The sequence below is a fragment of the Muntiacus reevesi genome, chromosome 5 (assembly GCF_963930625.1).
Source record: "Muntiacus reevesi chromosome 5, mMunRee1.1, whole genome shotgun sequence".
In the NCBI taxonomy this organism is placed as follows: domain Eukaryota; kingdom Metazoa; phylum Chordata; class Mammalia; order Artiodactyla; family Cervidae; genus Muntiacus; species Muntiacus reevesi.
Genome location: NC_089253.1, coordinates 16749472 through 16770921, shown reverse-complemented (window position 1 = coordinate 16770921; position 21450 = coordinate 16749472). Strand labels below are relative to the sequence as shown.

The 21450-nt window shown below is 47.2% G+C and overlaps 1 protein-coding gene across 1 annotated transcript in view; it reads right to left on the bottom strand.

Annotated features, from left to right (window-relative positions):
* TENM4 (teneurin transmembrane protein 4) overlaps positions 1 to 21450 on the bottom strand; it is a 257467-nt gene that overhangs the window by 223140 nt on the left and 12877 nt on the right. The gene's annotated exons all lie outside the window — the stretch shown is intronic.

Here is a 21450-nt window from a genome sequence, read left to right as displayed (position 1 = left end):
GACAGTGTTTCATCTCCCAAGTTCTACTCCTGGTTTTGCACCAAAGCCACAATATTCAAAGGTCTCAAGCTTAGAAGTCATATACACAGAGATGTATACTGCAGTGTATTATCAAGAAAATCAGAAGCAACCGAGATGTCTTAAAACAGGAGAATGACTGAGCTAAATTATGCTACAGGTACTGGATGGAATGTAAGCTAATAATTATGAAAAAATAACTGATACTCCCAAAAGATGATGCTGTGAAAGTGATGCCCTCAATATGCCAGCAAATCTGGAAAACTCAGTAGTGGCCACAGGACTAGAAAAAGTCAGTTTTCATTTCAATCCCAAAGAAAGGCAATGCCAAAGAATGCTCAAACTACCACAAAATTGCACTCATCTCACACATTAGCAAAGTGATGCTCACAATTCTCCAAGACAGGCTTCATGAACATGAACCATGAACTTCCAGATGTTCAAGCTGGATTTAGAAAAGGCAGAGGAACAAGAGATCAAATTGCCAACGTCCATTGGATCATTGAAAAACGAAGAGAGTTCCAGAAAAACATCTATTTTTGCTTTATCGACTATGCCAAAGCCTTTGACTGAATCACAACAAACTGGAAAATTCTTCAACAGATGGGAATACCTGACCACCTGACCTGCCTCCTGAGAAGTCTGTATGCAGGTCAAGAAGAAACTGTTAGAACTGAACATGGAACAACAGACTGGTTCCAAATCAGGAAAGGAGTACATCAAGGTTGTATATTGTCACCTTGCTTATTTAACTTCTATGCAGAGTACATCATGCAAAATGCTGGGCTGAATGAAGCACAAGCTGGAATCAAGATTTCTGGGAGAAATATTAATAATCTCAGATACACAGATGACACCACCCTTATGGCAGAAAGTGAAGAACTTAACATCCTCTTGAAGAAAGTGAAGGAGGAGAGTGAAAAAAGTTGGCTTAAAACTCAACTTTTAGCAAACTAAGATCATAGCATCTGGTCTCATCACTTCATGGCAAATAGATGGGGAAACAATGGAAACAGTGACAGACTTTATTTTCTTGGGGCTCTAAAATCACTGCAGATGGTGACTGCAGCCATGAAATTAAAAGACGCTTGCTCCTTGGAAGAAAAGTTATGACCAACCTAGACAGCATATTAAAAAGCAGAGACATTACTTTACCAACAAAGGTCTGTCTAGTCAAAGCTATGGTTTTTCTAGCAGTCATATATGGATGTGACAATTGGACTATAAAGAAAGCTGAGTGCCGAAGAATTGATGCTTTTGAACTGTGGTGTTGGGAGAAGACTTTTGAGAGTCCCTCAGACTGCAAGGAGATCCAACCAGTCCATCCTAAAGGAGATCAGTCCTGGGTGTTTATTGGAAAGACTGATGCTGAAGCTGAAACTCCAATACTTTGGCCACTTGATGCAAAGAGCTGACTCATTGGAAAAGACCCTGATGCTTGAAAAGATTGAAGGCAGGAGGAGAAGGGACAACAGAGAATAAGATGGTTGGATAACATCACCAATGCAATGGACATGAGTTTGAGTAGGCTCTGGGAGATGATGATGGACAGGGAAGCCTGGTGTGCTGCAGTCCATGGGATTGCAAAGAGTCAGACACGACTGAGCAACTGAACTGAACTGAACTGACAATGAGGGCAAATGCTTATCATGTAATTTTAAGGGGGAAGAAACGTAGGACACAAAATTGCAGGTTTCTGCATGCATAGTATGCTTATAAAAAAAACCTAGAAAGACATATATAAAAATGACATCAGGCTTTGAATCACAGTGTAGGATGAGTGACACATTTTCTGCACTGATTTCCAAACTCATTTCCATGCTGTTTACATTAAAAAGGAAGCTCCACAACCCAGTCTCAGGAGGAGCAAGAGGTACAAAAACGATGATAGAGCAGAGAGGGGAAATTCTTGTTTTGAGTCTATGCCACAGGTCAGACATTTAGGCAAGGGGAATTCCATACGATATTTCATTCAGTCCTTACATAAACCTTGAGAAAATGATCAGTATTCCCATTTCACAAATGAAGAAAGGGGAGGCTCATAGGGGCTACATGATCTGCCTAAAGACACCTCCCAAGATACTTTCCGTGTTTACACCCTGACTGCCACAGGCATGGCTGACCTCCACAGTCAAAACCATGCAAAATCAAGTAAGTGACTGGCAGAATCAGTCCTCAAGTGGGGGTCTATCAGGAGCCTTCAGAGCTATATCACTTACTAGGGTCCTGATTCTGGATAAATGACTTTGCCTTTCTGAGTCTCAGTCTCTATTTGTAAAACAGGTAGCAATGTTACATTAAAGGATTAAACGGAATAACACACATAACTTGTTTAGAACTGTGGCTGGCACACAGTAGGAACAAAGCACATGGCAGCTGTCACCATCGCTGCCATTTTGCTCTGACTTTCCTAAATTGGAGATCCCTTGAAAGACCTGTTTAAGCCAACTCTGCCCATCACCTTTCCTTCTCTCCACACATGGCCCTTAATTTCTCTCTCATGCCAACTGCAAAAGTGCCAACTGCAAATTCCTTTGAGTTGAGGGCCATCTCACTACCTTGCTCCCATCAGCTGCCAGCCTTTGGGCAAAGGAGCGAGAGATATTTGCCCAATGGATAAAACAGTTTTTAAAAGTGGAATCACTATAAAGCTGCCTGACAGGATCCTACTGGTGACTACGTGGGGCTAATTTTAAATCAAGTAAACATATTGCCTTTCTTCCCATCTCTGGATAAACCTGACTGCAACAATCAAGGTTACTGTCTCTCACCCCCAAATTAAGTGTTTTCTGGAGAATGGACTCTGGCAGACTTAATCATTTTTCTGCACCACGCAATTGCTGTGGGGAGAGGAGGCCTTTCAGCAAGGATTTGCGGGCAGCTGCTCGATATTTCTGTGAAACAAGTTGAGGAGGGGATGGGTGCTAGAGAAGCAGAGGGGGGTGGGCACACCCACTGTCAGCGCAGAGATGAGAGGTCAATTTAACTGGAGGGTGCTGAAAACTGGTGACACGGCAAGTTGTAGGGGAACCGGGGCTGGAATCTAATTTGTACAGAATGGAGTAAACAGCTATTATTGCAGTAATGGAATTAGAAAGCTGTCTTCTCGGGGCACCTTTCACCCAACGGGCTCTACTAAGACCTCTTCCATGCATGACGAGTCTAGGGGTTGGCCACCTCCACCACCCCTTGGACGGACCTCAGCACAGTAATCCAACCTCTCCCCGCCCCGCGGTGCTGCTTCCAGACACAAGGAAATGGGAGGCATGAAACCCAGTGGTCACGAGCACAGCCTTCACAGTCACGCAGCCCTGGGTTCTGTTTCTGATTCTTGTGTTTGCAGTTGTGTGACTTCATTCCTGCTATTCAACTCTTCTGAGTCTCGGGGTCTTCCTCTATAAAATGGTGATAATAATGTCTAGCTCCACAGAACTCTTGTGAAGATGAAAGGAAAGAGTGTATTTCACGAGCTTATCGTGCTGCGTGGCATTTGCTCAAATCGACTTACCAAAGGGCAGCCGTCTATGTTGGTATCATCATCATCATCATCTGCAGTGTATATTAAGGTTCTCACTGAGAAAGTGAAGTAAGGAGATTTCTTGAAGAAGTGGAGAACTCTTTTGAGTTTTTGCTCTGGTTGGCGGCTGTTGGGGGGGGTATGGATGTTGCTCTGACTGAACTTGAGTCCCATTCACTGGGACTGGGGCACGGGGGCAGAGCCTGGAACGATGCTGAGCCCAAGTCCCCGAACTCACTGGGAGTCCTTTCTGCTAAATGACGCTGGCACTGAGTCACAGCAGAAAACCCTGTGACAGCAGGGAAGCCCCCTGCAGGGCTTGTGCCTCCAACAGGGGCTGCACTCTCAGACCAGAGGAGTCATCTTCTTGAGCCTAAAGTAGGGTGAATGAACCCCCGGGGCAGGCGATGTCAGCCCACCAGGAGGCCCTCCCTCCATGTTCTTGTCTCCACCAAGCCCCCAGCATCCGGCCCACAGGAGAGAAGAAGAAACAGAGGAAAGGAAGGAGACAGACGTAATTAGGACTATTACTGAGACAATAACAGTTCCCTTTATTAAACATTGCTCCATGGGCCTGACAGTGCTGGAGGGTGCACATTCATTGCATTGTTTAATCCCACCACTTTTTAAGGAAGATTGTGTCTCCACTTTATGGATTACTAGGACCTCAAAACAGAGTGACCAAGTACATATTATTAACCTGATCTTGTATCTCTAGAAAACCAAGGTCCAGAATCATCCATCATTGCGCCACTCGTCATGGCGGCACCAAGATCCAAACCTGGGTTCTGGGTCATGCCATGCCCTGAGTTCTTTGCAGACCACTGTCAGACACCAGGCCTGGCCTCCCTGCCATCCTGATCAGAACAACATGCTGCTTCTGAGCAAATCATGGCAAACAGAGCAGTTAAGGAAGCGATGTCACTGCGACTCCATGAAGCGGAAGACACACTACCTCCCCTTCAAACTCAAGGTGTCACTAAGGGTCCAGGAAGCAGGCACACATCGGGGTCACAAGCCCACCCAGCTGCTCTGCTGGGGTGTGAAGCAAGCCCTGCCCTGGCAGAGCGACACGGCCGGCCTGGGAAACCCTTGAAAGCACCTGTCATTTCCCTGGAAGAGGCAGAAGGCTGGCCTGGTGCTCTCTAGGTTCCCTTCCTGCAGGGCTTGCAAGCAAAGCTATTCACCAGGCCATCTAAAGTATTTCTATAAAAGGTAGCTCAACTTAGTCAAGGACTTGCCTGTCCTGTGTGAGGCCTTGTGCCCTCCACTGAACCATCAATCGGGGCTGAAGCAACTAGGGGCTTGGTTCTGCCTTGGGAGCTCGAGCGGGAGGATGTGCCTGTTGCTAGGTTCCATTTCCATAGCTACTAGAGAAACGTCCTGTTGCAGGGCTCCACGAGGCATCCGCCCATCGCCTGGTTTCTTTTGGCAAACCAACCACGTAACTGTCTTTTTTTTTTTTTTTTCCCAGTGATCAAAGTCAATTAGGAGGTGGTCCCCGCTGTACCTCTAAATGGAGTTTTAATTTGTGTATATATTATTAGGATAGGCCTTTCCCCTCCAGAACAGTCAGTTCAGTGGGAAGAATGAGGGCGGACAGCTTAACACTGAGTCTGCCACCTGGATCTGTAACGAGGGATGCTATTTCTTCATAATGAGAAGCGTTTTGAAAGAGTGTTTTAAACTCTCATGGAACAGCATGCAGTGTCCCTCTTTTATTCCCCACCGCTTCCCAGTCTCCTGCCCATGGGAGTGTTTTCTAGCTCTTTGGAATTAGACTACATTTTCTTGCCTCTGTGCCCTGTCTGTGCACAGAAACAGGCACTCAGTTCTTGGATATTCTAGGGACCCCTGATTTGGCTCAACCCTTTGGCTAGGAAGTTTAGAACAGCCCGGAGTTCCAGGCACCGTGCTGATGATGATAACAACAGCTGCTGTCATTAACGATACCAAGCACCATGCTCAGTGCTTGATAAACGTGTCTGTGTTAGTTGCTCAGTTGTGTCTGACTCTTTGAGACCCCATAGACTGTAGCCCACCAGGTTCCTTTGTCCATGGGATTTCCCAGGCAAGAATAGGAGAATAGGAGTGGGTGGCCATTCCTTTCTCCAGGGGATCTTCCCAGCCCAGAGATCGGACCTGTGTCTCCTGCATTATAGGCAGATTCTTTCATCTGAGCCACCAGGGAAGCTATTATCAGTTAATCCTTGAAAAAGCACTACACTGTAGGTACTACTGTTATCCTCACTTGCAAGATGAGGAGACTAAGGCTCTAAGAGGTTCAATAACTTGCCCAAGGTCACATATTTCGTTAAGAGGCAGAGAGTCACTTCAAATCTGAACTGAATCCAGATTGCCCAGAATCCATCCCCAACCACCATACACACACTGCCTTTCTGGTTAGATGTGAAACTGTGGAAATGACAAAAATGGAAAATAAGAGAGGAGATCTCATTATTATATGGACCTGCCTTACTGCTCAAACTCTGTTGGTGATATTTTTCATGAGGCTAGAAAACTCCAGCATTTGGAAGGCTTGTCAAGTCCAGGACCTGACACTCCTCATGGCTTCTCCCTGTCCTGGAGTCTCTATTTGTGTGGGTTTCTCCTGTTCCTTGAACATTCCTGTCCATCCAAGAAAGTGGGTGCTCCATTTTCTTCCATAAGAAAAGGTAATTTCTCTCTGTAGTAAGGAGCTCCCTGCATCCTCCCAGGCTTCGCTGATGCAATGCCTCTATGTGGAATGGCTACTACCTTCCTTATTTTTAAGATCATTCTCCCATTCTTCAAGGCCTACTTCAAACCTTAACATCTTCTGTGAGAATTTCCACCACAGCCCACGGCCAAAAGGGCCCTCTGCTCTCCCGCCTGCCCTGGTCCCTAGCCATTATGCCACACCTCTCCCGTGCACACCGCCCTGACAGCCTGTGTCCAGCTGCTCCTGACACCTCATGGCTCTGCTCTCCACCTACATGCCCAGCGGAGCAGGTCTGTAGACAGAGCCAGGCTCCCAGCTCTTGCCTTAACCGGCTACGCATCCAGGGCTAAGTTACCTAACCACTCTGATCCTCAGTGTTTTCATCTGTAGAAAGGGAAAGAACATAAAATCATCTCCTGCGGTTCTTATAAGGATTAAATTTAAGGAAAGTTCTTCATAGATTATCAAGTGTATTGAAAATATAAGACATTATCATTATGTTGCTTAATCAATGAAAGAAAGAACACCCAGGTTTAATACACAGACTAATGCAAAGATTTTCATGGGAAACTTCCTACGCAGCCCCAGACTGATGCAAGTAGGAATATGCACAGTACAATTTAATGAATTTAATGCTTTACAGAAAAGTGAGGGTGCATAAACAAGCTTCCAAAGAGGAGTTTTCAGGTAAAGAAAAATGCTACTTCTAAAATTCTCCTTTTGAGTCTTTGCTACCCCACCATTCTACCTCCTCTCAAATATCCTTTTTGCCTGCATGGTGGGCAGAGTCATATATGTGCTCATATACACAGAGAGACTCACACACTAAGACACACACGAGTCCAGTGAGCCTGTCTTGCTGTAAAATTCTACAGATGGCCTGAATGGTAAAATTTAGGACAATGTGATGAAATGCAGGCCAGAGCACAATTAATGATACTGGCATTTTTTTTTCCTCTTCCCCCACCGGAGGCTATGAGCAAAATCTAACTCTAGGCTCAAAGGTGCAATAAATCTAGCTATCTGCCAAACACCAGCAGGAAAGGCCTCCTCTGAAATGAAATGTTACACTGGTGACAAGCTAATGCCACAGCCCCATGAAGCCTGGAGGACAGCGAATCAGATAACATGAGGGGCTAGGGCTCAATAAGCAGTGTGTATCGAGGTCTGTGATGTAATCTGGGCCTCTGCTGCTCTCCAATCCTGGAGCACTCTGCATGCACACCACAGCTCCACTCAATGCCATGGGTACCCGTGGCAATCCTGGCACAAGACATGTCCCAGGGTGGAGGGGGCGTGGATGCTCCATTTTCTTCCACAGGAAAAGGAAATTTCTCTCTTTAGTAAGGAGCTCCCTGCATCCTCTCAGCAGTTCAGATCGATAAAACCACGCCAGTCCCACTCCAGCCCAACTCCAGCTATGGGAATTATAGAGCAAACTGTGAAGAAGGCAGGCTCTGGGGCGAATTCCGGCTCTCACACTCACTAGAGACGTGGCCTTGGACAACTGACTTGTTCTCCTCAGACCTGAGTTTCTCATCTATGAAATAGGAATAAAACCAGAATGCAACCTGGCACATGGCTGTGCTGTGCTTACTCACTCAGACGTGTCCGACTCTTTGCAACTCCATGGACTGTAGCCCGCCAGACTCCTCTGTCCATGGGGATTCTCCAGGCAAGAATAAGGGAGTGGGTTGCCATGCCCCCCTCCAGGGGATCTTCCCAATCCAGGGATTGAACCCAGGTCTCTCTCCTACATTGCAGGCAGAATCTGTACCATCTGAGCCACCCAGGAAGCTTAGCACATGGCTGGTACTTGAAAAATGTCTGTTGGATGGGTAGGATCATTGAAAGCTTAAATGAGAAATACATGTAGCAGAACATGCCTGGCACATGGTTAGCTCTTGATGCATGTGAGCTGCCACCTCTGTTAGATCAGAGGAGGTCGTGGTAGGGAAGGGGGCGGGAGGGGCAGAGGACATCCCTGGAGAGGATGGCAAAGTCCCCCTTGTTTGCTCTGGGCCTCAGGGATGGAGACCAGCAGCAGGGGAAGACATCGGAGGAGGGCTCTGAGAGCCAGCATGGTCTAATTACGGAACACAGGACTTGGAATCAGAAAACCTGGTTTCCATACCCAGCTCCAAGACTTAACTGTCCTTCCAGGTAAACAAGTAATTTAATTGTAGCAGGCCTCAGTTTCCATATCTGGCATTTGCAGGATTAAAAAAAAAAATGCAGTTAATAATCTTCTACAGTGCAGGGATGCTGGGGAGGACTGACAGGTTTGAAAGGCCTCATGTGAAGGCAAGGGATTGCTTAGTCATCCGCCCAGTGGAGCCTCTGCTCTAAGCGGGGAGGCAAGCCTGCATCCTCCTGCAGTCCCCGTGGTTTCTGCAATTCCACACTGAGAGCCTTCAGTGACAGAGAGACCGAGGCCTGTGGTAAGTCCAAAGCACAAATGGGTATTTTAACACAGTCTTCTGAGACAGGTGCCAAAAACAGCCAACATTTCTGTCGAGCATCCCTTGCCTTTGTTTGGACTGTTCCATCTTCCAGAAAGCCATTCCTAGCTTCTCTTTATTTCCCTTGATTTACAAGGCTCAATGCCTTGGGAAATTTTATCTGATCTTCCTGCCTAGAATGAATTGCTCTCTCCTTTGGACTCCCACAGGGATAAGGTTCAAACCCCAGTAACATGCTTTTATCACCTGTCTACGATTGCCTTCAGCTGCTTACGCATCTGGCTTTCCATGAAGCCACGGAAGACTCAAGGCAGTGATGCTAGCTTATCTGGCTTTGTCGGTCCCCGTAGCCCAGGACACAGCCTTGCGGACAGGCTCAGTGAATGCTCCTCGCCGTCTCAAACCTCAGTCTTCGGAAGCTCCCTCTACTTCATCCCAGATAACCTGAAGTCCCTGCATGTGCAGATGGCCCTAGGCTGCTGAATCTGAGAGAGGCTCAAATCTCTGAGTGATCCAGCTGCCTGGAAGAGTGAGACCCACATATCCTTAGCACCTACCAGGCACCACCCACCTGGCTGGACCCTTTGTAGACACTCTGCCTCTTAATGCTCAAGGCACCTCTTGGATATTAATGGACAAAACTACCCATGAGAAAACCAAGATGCGGAGGGATGGAGAAACTTGTGTGAGCAGGACTAGAAGATAAAGTCTGTGGCTTTTGCTCTTAAGACTACATTGCTGTCTTTAGAAGGATGAAGCCGTTTAGTTGTGGTTTCATTGTTTCACTGGTAGAAGGAAGGACACACTGCGCTTTTTACAGCCAACTCACCTCCTCTCCCCTTTCCTGCTCCTCTCTTTTTCTCCCCCCACCGACCCCCACCCCCCGCTCCCGCAATGAAGAGCTGCTTGTCTGGGTTTCATCTCTGTCCCCAGCCTATAGCGCTAAGTCAGCCCTGAGTGTACTACCTCTTCTCTATAACTAGGTGTTTACAATAGTGGAAAAACAGCCATCAGGGAGACCATTCTCACTTTCTCTCCGCATCTAAGTGCAATTAAATTATGTTATTTCACAGTAATTAGTTCAGAACAGAAACCAGGACTTGGGGACAGGTTCTTTCCAAGGATGCTAAAAATCTGGAAAAATCAATTCTTCTTCCACACGCCCAGGGTGCAGCTGGGGAAGGAGGATTCTGGACACACAGTTTGGTCCCTGACCAACCATGAGCTATGCTGTCTCTTCAGGGGCCTTGGAACTACTCATGGGGCAAGCCCCCCAGCAAGTCCTGGGAAGGGTGTGCTGTCTCTGTCAGTCTCTGTAGCTGCCGTTGTTAAAAAACATGAATATACTAATAAACTTGGGTCCTTTCTTTTTTGAGACATTTCCAAACTGAAGACGGTTTGGCCCTCACATTCAACATACCTTGCTTGCTGGCGGGAGGGGAAGATGGAGTTCATTCATTAGCGGCTCTTGTTAGAAAGAAGCAGGTGCCCAGCCTATAGCTCTAAGTCAGCCTTGAGCAGCCTCCTCGCAACAGCCTATTATCTGCTTTCACAGGAGGACACTGAGACTCAGAGATCAAGGTTCTCACTCCAGTCTCACAGCTGGAAGGCACAGATGAGGGTCCATCGCCAGGTCTGTGCCTCACGTCACCCCCGGCTCCCCCTTCCCTTAGCTTCCGGTAACCGCTTTTCACTCTTCTATGATCTCCCTGCCTCTAGACTTCTGGTCTCTGTTCCCTGTAAGAACCTAAGCTTCTATGCTTACCATTTTCTCTCCCTCTACTCCACGCCTTGCAATATCTGCTGGGTTCTAGTTTCAACATCCTCACCCCCTCTCTCTCCTTCAACAAACTTTTGCTGAACACAGGCTACATCCTGCCACGTGCTGGTACAAGAAGCTGTAGCCACAGCGCTGGGCAAGACAGAAATCACTCCCGCCCCCACGGAGCTTACAGTCTCAGTGGAGACGGAGCTGAGTCGGTCTAAGACCCAGGCCCCAGCTGCGATGACGGTGAGGCTCCCGGCACTGTGAGCGCATACGATTGGATTCCTGGCCTAGTGTGAGGTCATCAGATGAGTTTCGCTGAGAAAGGGACACGTGAGCTAAGCTTTTGGAAGGGACTGACTGGGAGAAGGCAGGTGGTCCCCTCCACAAATGAAGCTCCTTTACCTCTCTGGGTCTCAGGGCCACTTGTAACCTCTGACCCAAGGTTACCAAGCTGACCCAAGAGCAGACGCAAAGCCCCAGACGGGCAGGGAACCTCGATACTTAGCTGGAGACCCAGGGATTCAGTCCTATCCTTCTGAGGGGCCCTTAGCAGTTTGAGTCACGAGAGCTTCACCAGAAATCCTGCTCAGGGAAACACCTCCTCCCCAAAGTCAGTGAAAAAAGAAAAAAAGCAGGTTTTCTTTCTTTCTCATCACTGAAGTGCTGTTTATAACAGCAAACAGTTGGAAATAGAGGAAAGCAATGATATAATAATGGCACAAATATGATAGAAGTATCAAACTTGACTAGAACGATATTTTTGTGTTAACACTTAGAAATATGTTCCTTAAAAGATGGTCCATGAAAAAGGGAGGAGGACTTACACTTGTGGATTCATGCTGATGACATGGTGGTCTTGGCTGCAGTCCTCTAAGGAGGTCAAGTATAACACACAGAGAAACCTAAAATGTTTCAGCTCTTTGCCTTCATATCTTGAATTCTAAAATTATATGTTAAAATTTTCTCAACAACACTTAAAGCCTTACAGCTTGAAGGTTATGGTAGGTAACACCTGATCTTTGAATCCAGTAAATACATCACTTCTTTGCTTCACATCTCAAAGATGGTACCTAAAACTATGGAGATGGGGACTAGATGAGTGGTTGCCGGAGTCTGAGGATGAAGAGAGAGGACTGATTTGACAAAGGGAACCTTTAGGGTGATGGAAATATTCTGTGTGTTGATGTAGTGATGGTCACACAACACTGTCAGAATTCATAGCATGGGATGCCTAAAAAGCATTAATTTTCTATATGTAAATTGTATCTCAATAAATCTGATTTTAAAAACAGGCAGTCAGGGCCTGGTGGCTGAGTGGGTGCACAGGTAAGGGAGATACACCTGAGTGTGGTGTGGGTCTCAACCCTAGTCTAGAGCCCTGAACATTGCTAGGGCAAGAACTCTGAAGAGTAGGGAGACTGATGCTATCTGTTCACCCTGCAGACCCACCCTATCCTTCTCCCCCCTGCTCTGTGCCCTGGGGGGCCGACCCACATGGTCTGGACGAGTGGGTTCCCTTGAGCTCTGGCTCTTGGTGGGGTTCTGCCAAGGGGAGGATAAACGAGGGTGGGGAAGGAGGGAGGTCTGCAAGACGGACAATTTTCTTTCATGTTGAGCTAAAGCATGTTGAATGACTTAATCACTTCAGCTAGTTCTGGCTGTTTATTCTGATTTTACAGGTGCAGAAACTCATCTGAAGGAGATCAGGTCCTGGTGTGGGTGGCATCGGAAGTCACGGCAGAAGTACGATGCGGATGGGAGCCACTGATCTGCGGAGCTGCGACGCTTGAGTCTCCCCTCTGGCTGCAGACACAGGCAGCCCACCCGCACAGGCTGTTGTCTCTGAGAGGAGGCTGTTCTCATCGGGCCAGAGTCAGCCTTCCCCCCATTCTCACCCTGAGTGCCGCTTCTGCCCTTGTCAGTCCCATGGAGCAAGCCTGCCCTCTCCCCCACGAGCCAGTCTTGCAGACAACTGCAGGTAACCATGCTGGCCTCCTCAAGTCCTCCTTTCGGGGGGTTGAAGGATATGTGTCTGGGGTCTGCCATAAGGAGAACAATCTATATACATCTTGCTATTAGTAATTCCCACAGAGCAGCATGAAGGAAACAATCTTGGAGAGAAAGCCTTTAACACAGGATCCTCTATCTTTATAGGATTCTGTAACTTTCTCCCTTTTTCCTCCTCCTAAAAGATCAGGTTCAATCATCTCTGTTTCCCATTCTTTGGGCCATAAAGCTAAATCTATGGTTTCTATCCAAAAGGCCTGATGCAAAGCCGAAGAGAAAGGGGAGAAGATGAGCCTTACTGCTCACTAACACCACCCAGGCCCAGAGTGCAGCAGGCCTGTACTTAGGAAGCCAATGGCATCTGAGACCCTGATATGGCAGGAGCTGAGCCAAGTGGGCACAATTGTGGGGCAGCAGGGGCTACAGTCACCCTGGATTCTGTCTCTGATGCTTCCTCTATTCATTTCACATCCATTTCACCCGTACTCAAGGCCTAGCACATAAAATGCACACTTCTGCCACCACGCTTGTGCCCACACCATTCCGCCTAGAAACGCCTTGGCAGATTTTACCATCTTGCAAGTCTTTGGTTCAGTCATATCTCACTGAGCACACCTACTCTGTGCCAAGCACTGTGTTGGGACAGAGTCTGCAGCCAAGACAGCCTAGATACTGTATTAAAAAGCAGAAACATCACTTTGCCAACAAAGGTCCTTATAGTCAAACCTATGGTTTTTATAGTAGTCATGTATAGACGTGAAAGTTGGACTACAAAGCAAGCTTAGCACTGAGGAACTGATGCTTTCAAACTGTGGTGTTGGAGAAGGCTCTTGAGAGTCCCATAGACAGCAAGGAGGTCAAACCAGTCCATCCTAAAGGAAATCAACCCTGAAGATTGACTTGAAAGACTGATGCTGAAGCTGAAGCTCCAACACTTTGGCCACCTGATGCAAAGAGCTGACTCATTGGAAAAGACCCTGATTTGAGGAAAGATTGAGGGCAGGAGGAGAAGGGGGAAACATAGGATGAGATGGTTGGATGGCATCATCAACTCAACGAACATGAGTTTGAGCAAACTCCAGGAGACAGTGAAGGACAGGGAAGCCTGGAGTGCTGCAGTCCATGGGGTCACAAAGAGTCAGACACGACTGAGTGACTGAACAACTGCAGCAGAGAATAAGACATGAGGATGGGAGACCACGCTACCAAACAGGAAGGGAAATCTAAGACTCCTCCTCCTTGTGCTGCTGCCATGAGGAAGTCATGGAGCACAGCTGTGCCTTGCCCACGCCTGCATGAGGGAGGCTGCCCAAGTCTGTGCAAGTCACACTGAGTGCCCGAGTCCACCTCGATCAGTACTGCCCAGATGACTTGAAGAGCTGGATGACTCAAGCTCTTGCAGACCACGAACTGCAATAATATCCCAACCAGCAATGCTCTCCAGAAGCTGCCTTTTGAAAAGTGGCAATTAAGCGCTACAACAGTCTCACTTATAAATTAAACTATCACCACTTTGAACAAGGATTCTGATATTTTTTTTTCCAATTCAAGTCAGCTGCTGGTGGAGGTGAAAAATGGAACCTAATTTTAACAGAGTCCCTCATGGTTTTGGAGCATGTTGGAATGTTCTGCAGTTACCCAGAGGCTGCTGCAGCCCACACTTGGGACTGCAGCCTCAGAGCTTTGGCTCAATTTCCTGTGAGCACCAATTTGCAGACTGGAAAGGACCTACAAGGATCAGTTACCCCCACCCCATCCTCGACTGAGATAACTGAGGTCCAGGGACAGGTAGCAGCAGTCTCCCGAGGCCACCAGCAAGAGAATCCTCCTTTGTCACATGCCTCATTTAACCTGCTTAACAGCCTCCAGAGGAAAGAACTACTATTCTTCCCAGTGGCAGAGAAGGAAACCAAAGTTCAGAAGAGTCACACAGCTGGAGAGTAGCAGAGCTATTTCCACAGAATCCCATCTTCTCTTCCAATCAGAACACTGTTGTTTAGCTGCTCAGTTGTATGTAACTCTTTGAGATCCCATGAACTCTAGCCAGCCAGGCTCCTCTGTGCATGGGATTTCCCCAGCGAGAATACTGGAACGGGTTGCCATTCCCTCCTCCAGTGAATCTTTCCGACCCAGGGATTGAATCCACATCTCTTGCATTGGCAGGCAGGTTCTTCACTGCTAAGCCACCTGGGAAGTCAGATCAGAACACCTGCTCCCTTTAGAGAAATCACCCAAATGAGGCCCCACCCTCTGGAGGGACCTGGGCCTGACAACAAAATAAACCAGAATCCCAGAGTAATCTCTGGGTCTCCATTTGAACGTAACGCTCTTCCTGGTTTTTGTATTATTAACAAGCCTTTTTAAAAATCTCCTGATTTAAAGGCTGATCTGGCTAGACAGGTGCTTGAAGAGTGCTCAAGATATGACTCCACGTTCTTTTGCAGTCCTCAGTGTCTACTTTTTATGCAGAGATTCAGAACTCGAGGGGAGCCCTTGGTTTTATCTGGATAGAGGTGACTGGCAGGGAAGCAAAAATCAACTTCTGTCCTAGTTAAAGAAATGACGCAAGGTGCTTTAGGGTAATGATTCTTGTGGCTGCTTCCCTGGAACAGAGAGACATCCCTACAAATGCTTTCTGACAGGTCCCCTTGGTTGTTCTGTCAGCTGCCCTTGTGACTAACACAGGCTGGGGAGCCTTCAGGCGCTGCCGTGAGATGATGCTGGCCCAAGTTCTCTCTCAAGACTTCTCTTTTCCATGGGATGCTAACAGTACTAATGAACCTATTAATAATCATAACAGTATCTAACATTTATTGAGAGCCCACTCTGTGCCAGGCAGTGGGACAGCTGCTTTATGCAAATTATCTTACTGGAACATCACAAAACCCCGTGAAGTGGCCACTATGATTATCCCCATTTTATAGATGGGTAAACTGAGGCTGCTGCTGCTAAGTCACTTCATTAATGTCCGACTCAGTGAGACCCCAGAGATGGCAGCCCACCAGGCTCCCCCGTCCCTGGGATTCTCCAGGCAAGAACACTGGAGTGGGTTGCCATTTCCTTCTCCAGTGCATGAAAGTGAAAAGTGAAAGTGAAGTCGCTCAGTCGTGTCCAACTCTTAGCGACTCCATGGACTGCAGCCTACCAGGCTCCTCTGTCCATGGGATTTTCCAGGCAAGAGTACTGGAGTGGGTTGCCATTGACTTCTCCAAAACTGAGGCTAAGAGAAGTTAAATTAATTTGCCTGAGGTCTCAAAGCACATTAGGCAGCTGAACTGAGACTTGAAAGCAGGCAGCCATGGAGGAGGGCATGGCAACCCACTCCAGTATTCTTGCCTGGAGAAACTCCATGGACAGAAGAGCTCCACAGGCTACAGTTCACGGGGTCGCAAAGAGTCGGTCACAGCTGAGCAACTAATCACAGCACAGCACAGCCTTATTTTAGAACTCAGGCTCTCAACCACAATGCTACCCTCAGTTTCCCCTCCTGTAAAAAGGGCCTAACCATTCCAGCCACATCAGCCGTAGGGAAAGTGGAAACTGAAGTTCAGAGAGGTTAAGCCACCTGGTCAAGTTTACACAGCCAGCAAGGTACGGAGTGAGGGTCTGCACGGGGTTTTCTGATCCTCCATCATCTGAGCTACAGGGTAGCGCCTGAGAATACGGCCTTTGAAACCCTATGTCATCTACCAGTTGTGTGACCCTGGCAAAGCGACAACTTCTCAGCTTTAGTTTCCTCTTCCAGAAGACAGAACTATTATGAGTGTTCAGAGAGATGATAACTGTTTAGTAATGGCGTGGACCAATGCTAGGTACCAATGCTAGGTACATAGCAAAAATTTAGAATATCAGATACTAAGATGGGCTTCTCTGGGGGCTCTGGTGGTAAAGAATCCACCTGCAGTGCAGGAGACCTGTGTGATCTCTGGATTGGAAGATCCCCTGGAGGAGGGAATGGCAACCCACTCCAGTATTCTTGCTTGGAGAATTCTATGGACAGAGGAACCTGTTGAACTCTGTCCACAGCACTGCAAAGAGTCGGACACGACTGAGTGACTAACACTACACTACTAAGATGGGAAAGTTACAGCATAAAGTTTAAGACTGTGAGCTCAAAAGAGAGAAAGAAACAGATCAAAAGCATCAGCTCAAGAGGCTGAGTGCACAGTCTAGCCATTGACTGGGTAACAGTGGATGAGCTACTTAAGTTCACAGGGTTTCCATGTCCTCATCTGTAATTTGGGGATAATAACCCACAGGCCGCTGGGAGATTTTAATGAGAACACACAAGCAAAGTGCTTAGAAGAGTCAGGGCCATGTGGACAGGGTGTGATCGAGGCTAACTGCCCTGATCATTAGTCACAAAAAGTGACCCCTGTTATTTCTACTACTCTAAACCACACTGCTTCTTGGGGTGAAAATGTTTTTAAAACGATTAAATGCTATCAAATAAAGCATTATTGCCACGATGGCACAAGTTTCATGGTCTGACTTACAACAAACCTTCTCACACCCATCTTTCCCCATTTTGTTCTGCAAACAGATTTCTTTTCTTTCGGAAAGAAAAGGCAGGGTATTCAAATGGAGACTGAACCAACCTGAAAACCACAGAGGCAGTGGGTGACTAAGGCAGGGCACCCACCCCAGTGGTGGCCTCTCTGAAAAGGGCGTCCTTCGGAGGCAAAAATCACACGTCTTTGTGTGATCCTTAAGAGATCCCCCAGGCTCAGTGAGGGTCCTCCCTAGGTTCCCAGCCCAGGGCAGAGCGGACAGTAACATCCCAGGGGATGAGAAGACAGCCCGAAGGCGAGGCCCTGGGTCCTGCAGCCTTTATGGGTAATCAGTGCCGGCTCCAGCTTCTCCAGCTTCCTATCAAACAGCGGCCAATGTGTCTACAAATGAAAGGTCACCAGTTGCTTCGTTCTCAATAAACTTTCCAACTAAGAAACTGAAAGTCAAGTGGATCTTGAGCCCCATCCAGACATGGCAGCCCTGAGCAGACCCTGGAGAAAGAACAACTCTTTCCCGCCCTCTGTTTTCAACTCCCTCTCTGCTGGTGAGGTGATGCAATTCTTCTCTGGAACTTGATAGGATGTAAAAAATAATTACAAATGAAAAGGTTATTCATAATTTTTAAATGAGTTAATTAGTAAACCCAGTCAGACTCGCTCATTACAGTAATTAATAATTGATTATACTTGAAATTAAACACAATTTTTCATCAAAAATCTAATTAAAGATCTGCGCTTCTTGCCTGTTGATGAGATCAGTTGGTCTGCTGGCAAAAGTCTTTGTGAAGGATATTTGTGTGCAGCAGAGACAATTAATTTGATTTTGAATAATTGATAGATCCTTATAAGTTAGTCATCACAGCCTGAGATGATGGCGAAGCCAACAAGAGCTCACCCTTGGCCCTTGGAGAGCCAAGCAGCTGGAGAGCAAGCACAAGGCTGCCAACCCAGCCCTTGAGGACTCGTGGGACCTGGCTGATACCCGCAATGCACTCGCAGCCTTAGCTTACTCTTCCTCCAGACTCGGAAGCATCCTTCTGAGGTAGTGGACTGTGAGGGAGAAATCAGGACTCAGGGGGAGAAGTAAGTTGCCCAAGGAGAAGCAGCTGCTTCGTGGCTGAGCTGGGAATGGAGTCCAGACTCTCAGGCTGCTGCAAGCTCTGCCCCCAAGTCTCCTCGCTGAGTTTCCAGGTTAACGGAGGGAAGCCCCAGGCTTGCCTCTCTGATCTGGCTCTTGGATATGGAACCTAAACTGCTGTTTTAAGTTGTCTATATACCTCAGGCTTTGGCAGGAGGATGTATTTATTCTTGGCAGGGACACCTTCTCAGTGGACTTGAGACCCAAATTCTCCCAAATCGACCTTGACCACCCCCCTCCCTTCCCTAACACTGTCACCCTCTGAGTTGAAACCCTCATCTTCTCCTGACTTGTTCACGCAGTAGGACCCATTCTTCCTCCCTCTGCCCTGAACTTTCTAAGACAAACGTGTCCTGCCACTGCTTCAAGCCCTTCAGGGGTTCCCTGTCGCCCATCCAGTAAGGTCTTGAACTTGGCCTCCATGGTGATCTTCAGAATCTGACCTCTCCCGCATAAGCTCCAATCGCGGCCCCCATGCCCTGCAAAGCCTTCAAATGGAAAATGTCTTTGCCACTAGATCGCCTTCTTTAAAGACTTGGAAACATCACTTGGTCTGAAATTCCTTTCCTTCATGTCTACTTCTGGCTGTGACCTGAAGACTCAGCTAAAACAGCACCTTTGCCAGGAAACCTCCTCGGGTCCCTTCTGGAGGGGACTGGATATTCCTGCAGCTGCCCCCCACGTCAGAGCTAACAAAGCTATGGGGTCATGTTGGATCAACTGCTGCTTCTAAGCTACCAGCACCTCAAGAGTAGGGGACACATTCTTGGCGCTAGCACAGCACAGTGCCTGATTCAAAGTAGGCACCTCGTTTGGTTTGCTGAATGAAAAAAGAATATTCACAAAATTGTAGATTCTAAGACTACTGTGAAACGGAGTATTTCCTGTCATATCAGTAAACAAGGATGTCGCAGCCATCAGCCATTTCAGGCCCCCAAGCGTGAATTTCTGAGCCCTGAGGGCACCCAAGAGGGAGAACGATGCTTATGATCCAGCAGCTGCTGCTCCTCCCTACGATGAACAAAGAACTAAGGATGTGAAAAATCAAGAAGCAGGATGCCTATCTCAGATAGCTGTGATGCATGTGAGAAGAATTTCTGTGAGCCCAGCCTTTTTCATCCTCCCATACATAGAAAAGTGCCAAATTCCTTGAGATACCTGGTTTTCCTTAATTAACAACAATCTTTTGATATTCAGACTACCTGTCCCTTGCTGCAAACTTCTATATAACCTGATTCCCGCCTACCTCCTCGGAGCAATTATGTCAGGGTTATCGAGACTCTGTCTTCCAGGCTTGACATCCTAAAAATTCTAACCAAATAAAACATAACTCTCAGGTTCTAGGTTGTGACTATTTTTGGAGTTTGACATTATCAATGTGGGAAGGAAAATGAAAGGTCCTCCAGTGACAAGCCCTATTCAATGATTGAATCTTTGTCTTGCTTACATGGTCATTAAGCACTATTTGCACTCTTCCTAGACAGGAAGCTCACTAGCTCCCACAGTGGCCCCTACTTTTAGATAGCTGATGATGTATTCTTACTAAATAAGAGAGGAAGAAGCCCATGGGATGGATGGCAGAAAGAGAGGTTATTTAATCATATAAAGACTTACACTTTCTGAACTAAGTTACCCAGTGTATAGTATAAACCTTAAGACTTTAACACAAAACAAGTTGCTGTCTCTTGATGAATAGTGATGCTGCTTGTTCAAAAGTCTACTCATCTGTAACCTATTTGCAGGGCGGTACTGGAGATGTGGACATAGAGAACAGACTTGTGGACCCGGCGTAGAGAAGAGGGTGGGACAAATGGAAAGAGTAGCATGGAAACATGTATACTGCCATATGTAAAACAGATAGCCAACCAGTGGGAACTTGCTGAATGACTCAAGGAACTCAAATTGAGGCTCTGTGACAACCTACAGGGGTGGGATGGGGTGTGAGGTGGGAGGGAGGTTCAAGGTAGACGGGACGTAAGTATAGTTATGGCTGATGCATGTTGATGTATGACAGAAACCGACACAATATTGTAAAGCAATTATCCTTCAATTAAAAATAAATAAATAAAAAACAATTATGGTTCCCAAAGGAGAAAGGTGGGGAGGGGGGTAAATTAGGAGTTTGGGATCAGCCAAAAAAAAAAAAAAGGCAACTCATCTATGAAATATAATAATGTCAGTAGAAAGCAAGGGCTGTGCTAGTGGTCAGTGGGGTTACAGTACTGGTGACGCCACTGATAAACTGCTATGGCAGGTGGCCACGCTCAGAACCCCACAACCCTCCCCAGTAACCCAATCTATATCAATCCTGAACCTCTTGCAGAACCTGACTGGGAGCTGACTGCTCCTAGTTTGGCTGTTTCTTTTTACCCAACGACCCAGAGCAGGGGTGGCAAATACTTGGTTTGTCATCAATATTCTCCACTCCTGTGACCACAACAGACATCAGCAATCACTCACAGACTCTTCCATCGTGTCTGAATGAAGCCTTGGGAGCCTTCTCAGCACAGCTTTTCAAGGCGGTCACAGCTAACCAATCAGACAGAAGAGCAGATAAACACACATGCCAACCTGATCTCGATGCCATGAAATTCTCCAACCCAATTTTCACAAGCGGAGAAGAGACCCGGCATGCCAGATAAGGCTTACTGCAGCTCCAGATGTTTAAGGAGTCTTTGTTCGCAGGGTTATCATCTTCTTGATTACTTGTTTTTACTTAAACTTAAAGATCTTGAGAGGGAAGTGACTTTACAGCTTACATCACCCAGACCCCCATTCAGGCCTGAGTCTCTTCTCCGTGTCCCAAACAAGTGGGAGCCGTGCTCTATGCATCATTCCTTGTGACAGTGCTTACTACCTCTCCAGACAGGCCTCTCCCGTCCAAGATGACTTTGCTTGTCACAGAGTCCTTTTCCACAGTGGGCAGCACTCTGTCTTATTTGGACTTCTGCCAGTGAGTTGCATTTCTATTTATTGGGTTTATACAGAAAGGTTTCCTTTGCTAATAGAAGGATCTCAGAATGCCTGAGCATGGATTCCAGGCCTTCTCAAGCTGGCCTAACCTACCATACATCTTAGAATTATAGAATTTGAAGGTTGGGAAGGACAGAGGGTCAAGCCAACCCTGGTGGATGCCGTTACCAACAGGCTGATTTACAGAGGGGCAGCGGACTCTACGCATCTCTCCAGAGTAACATCCTTCCTGTGAGCAGACCAAAGACAGGGGTCGGAAGCAGGATACCCGACTGTACTGCAAACACATCAGAAGAGCGCGGTGCGGGGCGTCGCAGGCACGGAGGTGGGCCCAGAGGAGTGTGTTACACGGTGG